Source organism: Manacus candei, unplaced genomic scaffold (assembly GCF_025592945.1).
Source record: "Manacus candei isolate 608988 ecotype Guabito, Panama unplaced genomic scaffold, ASM2559294v1 h1tg000037l, whole genome shotgun sequence".
In the NCBI taxonomy this organism is placed as follows: Eukaryota; Metazoa; Chordata; class Aves; order Passeriformes; family Pipridae; genus Manacus; species Manacus candei.
In genome coordinates, this window is record NW_026138085.1 from 6,315,888 (window position 1) to 6,323,710 (window position 7,823).

Sequence of the window (7,823 nt, forward strand, 5' to 3'; positions counted from 1 at the left end):
CATGCCCTGGTGCAGTTTATTCTTTATGGACCTTTTCACCAGGTGAGAGAAAACCACAGTGCAGTCACAGATTATACTTTCTGGTTTCTTTCTTGCCCAGAGTGAACACAGCACTCACTGCTGAACTGAGATAACAAGGGACAAGCATGGAGGAAACCATGTGCAGCAGTATATTGTATGCAGACCAGAAGCTCTCTAATTCCTGTTTACGTGGGATTTTCCTACCTGCATTCTCTCTGTGTTTGTGAACTTACACATTCACTTATTTGTGATCACATAAGGGAGTGTGGTCTGTGTGGATTTTGCACCCAGTGAATTTTACTATGTAGGCTTGAATGCTGAGAGAACAAAGACAAAATGGTGCCTTTTTTTCCCTAGGTGCAAATCTGAGAACTAAAGTTCTTTTCCATAGGGAAAGCTGTAAGGAAGGCTTCCTCGGGACAGCAGCATTCTGTGTTTGCCTCAGTGTTGTATTAGCCAAAATTCTGGGCTTGCCCTGACACCACAAGGGTATTGCTTGCTGCCATGTCTCCTGTCAGGGGTGAATTTTGGGCAGCTTTGGTTCAAGAGTCACTGAAACTTGTGCGTAACTATTCATCTGAAGATGCCTATGGGGACTCTTCTGGACCAGAGGGTTGGGCTTTGAGGGGTTTAAATGGACAGGCTTAGCAAAATGCCTGGAATTTTCACAAATGCTTTTCATACAAACAAACAAAACCAGTTTAACACTGGTAGCTGTAAGATCAGACCTTTTCAGCTTCCTGATTGATAGATTGCATCTTGGCAGCTGGGATAGGTAGGTAGAGGAACTTACCACTTACCTGATACAGATTTTTTTTATTTTATTTTTAGAGTGCCCGACTACCCAGATAAGTCCTTATAAAGGCAAATGCTTCCATCCCCTGATGAAGAGAATATTGTTTACACCTATTTTAAAAAGTATAAAAATGAACAACCTGTAGCCAAGACTGCAACCACCTTGTATTTTAAAGCCATCACTCAAAATTTGTTACCTGACAGTTCCTGTCTAAAGCTATGACATATGCTGCATCTAATGAAATTCTATATGTTGAAATTACGAAAGGGGAAGAAAAATAAACTGTGAACCTACATCACCCGGGAAGAACTTAAAGGGAAGGAACCACTTTCAGCTGATCAAGTCAGTGTGTCTTGGGCATGGAACCAAAGTTACAACAGAGAAAAATCTATCCCTGCTGTGCAGGGCAATCATTTAAATGTCACCCTGTCATCCCACAAATGGATCAAAAGCGAACAGGACGGAGCAGGAGAAACTCGAGCCGCGGGGAGATGCCGACAACCAAGCGCTCGGCTTGAACTGTGCGGCCTTCTCGCTGCAGGGACTCCTGCTCTCCCTCTTTGGTTTTAACCTCAGGAACAAATGACAGCTGCAGTGTGGGAGGAGGAAGAAAGGAAAATGAACCGGTCTGGGTTATTGCAGGATGGGCAGGACAGGTCACCACGTTTTGTGCTTGAGGTCGTAACACAGCACCACCTACCTTGGCCAAGGAAGGGGAGAAGAGGGTGTGTGGTGTAAGGAGGGTTCCCGACAGAGTTGAAGCCTTATCTCTCTTCACTGTCCCTCCATGAAGAACAGCCTGTCTATTATCAGATACTTTTCATACTCTTTAAAGACTGCCATTGAGATAATAATGACTATACTTGGTTTTACTATTGAATAACCACTGAGGATCACTGGATTGGACCTACAGAGTAGCTTCTGAGAAAGAAAACAAATGTTGGAGGATGGGGGGGGCGGGTGAAGCCCATTTGACATGATCCATAAAGCATCAGCTTCCAACTGTTTTGTCCCGGCTTGGAACAAATGTTTTGGTTCAGCTTGTCTGCTGACTTTGTTAGCTGGCTTCCTGATTAATGACACATAAACTAAAAATGGGGAAAAGCTGTGTGAACACAGCCTCATTACAAGTAAGAGGTATTGCTAGTCTGTTTAGATTTTTCCACTGTTAAGAGTAACTAAAAGCAGTTTGCATTTCAAAGCATTACTTACCTCTCTAATCACAAAGCCTGGAACCCGGCCCTGGTGCCCCCCTGAGGGTCACAGGTCCACGCCCCCAGTACTCTATAAAAACGACCCTGAGAAGCATCACCCTGCAGCAGACCCTGCGAGGGTCCTGTGCCGCGGGGAGCAGCACAGCCAGCTGCACCCACCCTCCCTTCCCTCGCTGGTGGGCTGACAGTGCACATCTCTGTGCCTCGGCTTTCATTTTCCTGGGAATGGAGTCGTGCCTGGGCAGACTTTGGGGTTCCTGTGGCAAGGCTGTGTCTTCCACGATGGAGCCTTAATTTTGACTGGGAGAAGTGGATGTCTGTACTGCAAACTAGAAAATTAAGGGCCAGAATACAGCCTGTGCATTACCTACACCTTCAAAACAGGGCTCACATGTACCAACATCTTACGCACACAGACGGCTCATCAAAAAGTGCTTTTCAAAGAGCTTCTCCTTTGTTTGCCTGTTTACTTTTACATATGAAGCTTCTGAGGCACAAAGCAGTGAAGTCACTTGCCACAGCAACTTGTCAGGTCAAAAGCAGTTCTGTGGCCTTAGCAGGGAGGAAGTTCTCTGGTATCAAGGGTGCCAGCCGCTCACAGATATCTTTTTTACTTGGCCAGGATAGCTTTTAATCAGTAATGTCCATTCACCCAACTGCATAGCAATGCTGGGCTCAGTTTCTCCACAGACTCCTTACATCCTCATTTCTTGAATGCCAGGATATTGTGATAAGCCTTTCATCAAAGGTTAGAAGCTATTAGCAAGTGATTTTTTTCCCCTTGCTCCTTAAAATTGATTTAAGTTATAGAATGACCCCATCTTCTTGAAGCACTCTGGTTCAGCCGAGGGGTTCACTGAGTTCTGCACTGAATTCTGCTGTATGTTTGTTGGTTCATTGTTTTAAAAGACAGGCTTGTAGGCATATATGTTACACGACTGCAGGTACGTTGCATGCTCTTTGTTCAAATTCCTTTTCCTCAGCAGAAGACTCTGTGGATCAGGTTGACCTAAATGTACACTTGCTTTCCATGAGCCAGCAGTTCAGTCCTGAAGTTCTGGAGTCGGGGGAAGCCTTGTCCCACCCCTGTGACAGCTGGAGATCACTAGCAGCTTTACAACAGCTTGATAGCTACAAAAAAGGGGGGGGGGGGGGGGTCTCACTGGCTATTCGTTCTTCCCCCCTCACTCTTTTCTCCCCTCTTGCAGCACCACTTAATTTCACACCATTAGGCTGCTTTCCTCAGCATTAGGGCTGGCAGTTAAAGCACTGAGCTCTTCTTGCAGAAGAATAAGCAGCACCTGGTTTCAATGACAGTGCAATAACTTCCACCACTGGTTTGGCTAAAGAAAAAAAAAAAGGGGACTAGAAACATTTATTTCAGGCAATCATAGGGAAGGTTTATGGCACAGATAGAAAAAACTGACTGATTTTGTGGCAGGCTTCATCATTTAGACTCTCTGAGCCTTGTTGTCTTATTTAATTTCTCCTTTTTACCCAATTTGCCCTCCCTTGCTCCTGTGTGTATACATATGCCTGCAGGTGCTCCATTCCCAAGGGCTCAGGGTGGGGTGGTGGTCTGGCCACAGCAGACCTGGGTCTGCAAACCTTTCAGAGATTGCTGTTCCCTCCATGGAGCTGAACCGCCGCTGCTTTACTCCCCTTGCAGTGTAACACATGCCATGCCTAAAACACACTTGCTGATATGAGTTAATACAAACGTCCTGCTATCAGCTAGATCTAAATGAGTTTGATGTTTGTGTATATATATATACATGTATCTATATATAGTGTATATGTACATATATATACATATATATGCATATACCTATCTATTCCCTGTTGTATATAGAAATCGTTGCTATAGCTGATGAAAGTATACTTCAATCTAGGTATGGGGAACTGAATCTAGACTTGTTTAGCTGCCCCAACTGGTACACTCCTCCAGTTTTAGTTTCACATCTCATGGGCAACTAGTTTTTTGATCCTTTTTCTGGACCCTTCTCTGTCCTGGGACTGTTAATCCTGGGTTTTCTGCTGTTCCTGATATTCATCGAATCAAAGGATTGAGAATCCCCCCTCAGATTAGTCACTGCAGCCAACCTCCCCTCCCCAAAACCAACCAGCAAAATAAAAATCAATTTACTGCAGCCTTTGAGGACAGCAAATACAGCCCTGGATCCCTCCCATCCATCCCTGTTCAGGAGTACCAGCACTCCAGGCTCTCTGTCCTGCTGAGGCAGGAGGTGAGCCACAGAAGGTAGTGCACATCAGCTTGACCACAGTTTGACTTGCTGCTTTTTCTCCACTGACCAAGTTGGGAGATTTTGAAGACAGTTTCAATTTAAGCTCTTCAGATGAGGGCCTGGTTAGGCGAGATGAATTTAGGCAGTTGGGGTTGCAGAAGTAAATGGCTCTTCTTGCAGTGCTGTCAGCCTGGCTCACAGCTCCATCCTCTCTTACTGATGTGCCTGGGGGGTCATGGAGACTTTTTTGTAGGTGTTCTTCATCTTCCAACCCCCTGCCCTCATCTCAGTGGGAAACATCCTCTGAACCCCACTGCTTTCCGTTCCGTGGCATCCCAAGAGGACTGCCCAGGCCAGGCTCTCCTGACTGGGGCAGGGCTCAGACAACAGACACACAGCTGCTGGTGATCCAAAGGGTTTTCTCTTCCCCTGCCCTCCCTCACATCAGCACCTCTGTGGTTTTATATATACTTTTTTGTTCCCAGTTTTTTTGGTGTCTATTCCAGAACAAAATTGTAAATGACTTGGCAGAATGACCCTTTGATAAACACTGGACATGTATCTGTACTATATGTATTAACGTGTAGGAGAGAATCCTTATTGTATGTAAAGTTTTATGAATGGTTATTTTTTAATTTATGTATTTAATATAGGATTCAATGACCTCTGGTGTTTTAGTTTGTATAAAAAATAAAACAGCAGCATTTTTAAAAAAAATAATAAAAAAAATCACTTTACATTCACGGAGATACTCGGCATCTGTCTGGAATCTGTTCAGAGGAATCACTATACAGCTGAGCTGTAGGGGCACAGGCTGGGGCTCGGCTGGGTTGGGGGCTGTGACACGGCTGTGGGGCGGTACATTGGGATGGGGGTTCATCGGAGAGGGGGTTCATCGGGATGGGGGTACATCGGGGTAGGGGTTCATTGGATTGGGGTGTACAGGGGGATGGGTGTGCTTCGGGAAGGGGGTACATCGGTTAAAGAGTTAGCGAGGTCCCGGGGGGATCAGTGGGAAAGCGGGGGCAGGTAGCGGTCCCGGCAGGGGCCACGGGCGGATTTATTGCTTTTTGCCGGGCCTGAGCAGAAACCAAAACACAGCGGAAAGCTGCTGCCTCCCTGTACTGGAGCCCGGGGAGCGGGGTCGGGGGGCTGTTTGAGCGGGGTCGGGGGTCCCTCGAGTCTCTTGTCCCAGTTTGTGAAAGAAGCCGCCGATTGCGGGCGGGGCCGGGGGGCGGGGCCAGGGGCGTGCTGGGGGCGGAGCGAAGCCGGGGCGGGGCCAGGGGGCGGGGCCAGTGAACAACTCTCCCCGCGCGCCGCCAGGGGGCAGCACCGGGACAGCGGGAGCGGCAACGGCGGGTCGGGAAGGGCTGGATGTCCTGGGAGTGACCAGTGAGTGACCTGGGGGTGACCACTGACCTGGGAGTGACCAGTGACCCTGAGAGTGACCACTGACCCTGGGAGGGACCAGTGAGTGACCTGGGGGTGACCACTGACCTGGGAGTGACCAGTGAGTGACCTGGGGGTGACAAATGAGTGACCCTGGGAGTGACCAGTGACCCTGAGAGTGACCACTGACCTGGGGGTGACCAGTGAGTGACCTGGGGGTGGCCACTGACCCTGGGAGTGACCATTGACCTGGGATTGACCAGTGACCCTGAGAGTGACCACTGACCTGGGAGTGACCATTGAGTGACCTGGGAGTGACCACTGACCCTGGGAGTGACCAGTGAGTGACCTGGGGGTGACCAGTGAGTGACCTGGGAGTGACCACTGACCCTGGGAGTGACCACTGACCTGGGAGTGACCACTGACCCTGGGAGTGACCAATGAGTGACCTGGGAGTGGCTAATGACCAGGGAGTGACCACTGACCCTGGGAGTGACCAGTGAGTGACCTGGGAGTGACCAGTGAATGACCTGGGAGTGACCAATGACCTGAGTGACCAATGAATGACCTGGGAATGACCAATGACCTGAGAAACCACTGACCTGGGAGTGACCAGTGACCTGGGAGTGACCAATGAATGACCAGTGACCTGTGAGTGACCAGTGAGTGACCAATGAATGACCTGGGAGTCACCAGTGACCTGGGAGTGACCAATGAATGACCAGTGACCTCTGAGTGACCAGTGAGTGACCAGTGACCTGAGCGACCAATGACCCATGAGAGACCAATGAGTGACCAGTGACCTGGGAGAGACCAGTAACCTGTGAGTGACCAGTAACCCTAGGAGTGCCCAATGACTGCAGGAGTGACCTATAACCCCTGGGATTGACTAATAACCCCTGAGAGTGACCAAAGACCCCAGGAGTGACTTGTAACCCTCGGGACTGACCAATAACTCCTGGGACTGACCAGTAACCCCAGGAGTGACCAATAACCTCTGGTTCCCAAGAACTGCAGCTCATATCTTTAAAGTGTTCTTAGAAGACTGAAACACATAAATGGGTCCAAACCTCAGAAACTTGGATCTAGATTTATTTCTCTGCTATTACAGAGTTCAAACATGTTCATCTCCATCTCCCTTGCACAATAATCTTCAAATAATGAATGATGCAAAGAACTTGAGCCAAGCAGTCTTATTTTCTTTGACAGTAAAAAAATGTAAGGGCCATTTAATATTAAAATACACTAATTTAAAGATAATAGATATGCAGTGTAAAATAGAGGTGCACTACAGGGCCCATGGGACAAGCTCAGCTCAGAAGGACTTTGTGGATCTTCCCTGGATGAGGCTGTGGGGTGCAGCTCCTGTGCCCCTACAAACATCTCTTCTGCAACAGTTGCTCAGTGACCAGACTGGGAGACATTCAGACTTCTAAAAACCTGTAATAAAATTAGAAATGTGTTTCAGGCAAGGTGCTGATAATGGGACTCAGATCAGTAGGGGTGTAGAAAAGCTCCTGGATTAGCTTCCAGCCTGAATAACTGCTCCTGTACCAGTAGTACTTTGCTGATGGAACGAAGAGACAGTGCAAGGAAACCAGCATTCTGCACGGATACAGCTCAGAGTGGTAAGCCTAGGTGTCAACATCTGTCATGTCTGACTCCTGTGTATACATGGAAGCATGGCCACCCAAGGGATCATTTTTATAAGTGATAATAAAAAGAACTTTAATAAAAAGAACTCTAATAAAAAAAAAACTCTGTGGGAGCTTTTGGGTCCAGAATGCTCTGGGTGTTCCTCTGGGGCAGCTGCAAGGTGTCTTCAGCTACAATACAATGAAAGCATGGGACAATGCCAGGGAGCCCCAGACTGTCCTGGCACAAGCCATGGGCAAGCCCCGTGTGAGCCTGTCCCTGTCCCACCACAGCAGGTCAGCCTGCCCCAGGCAGGGTGTGTGGTGGCAGGATGAGCCCCAGGCTGCAGCTGTGTGGGCCAGCTTAGAGACACCTCCAGTTTGTGCAGTGGTTTATCACTGAACAGGTTTTGGAGAGTGAAGGACTGAGCCCTGTCCCAGACTGTGCCTCTGCCAGGGCAGGCACGGCCAGTGCCATGGCTTGTGTGAAGGGAAGTCTGGCAGCGTGTTAGAAGGTCTCTGG

General features: G+C 48.3%; 1 protein-coding gene across 3 annotated transcripts in view; it reads left to right on the forward strand.

Annotated features, from left to right (window-relative positions):
- The window catches only part of JAKMIP2 (janus kinase and microtubule interacting protein 2), a 47,382-nt gene extending 42,408 nt beyond the window's left edge, over positions 1 to 4,974 (forward strand). For all 3 annotated transcript variants that reach the window (XM_051793650.1, XM_051793648.1, XM_051793649.1), the window contains exon 22: positions 853 to 4,974. The gene's annotated coding sequence lies outside the window, so the exon portion shown is untranslated. The remainder of the gene's footprint in view (positions 1 to 852) is intronic.
- The last annotated feature ends 2,849 nt before the right edge of the window (positions 4,975 to 7,823 follow it).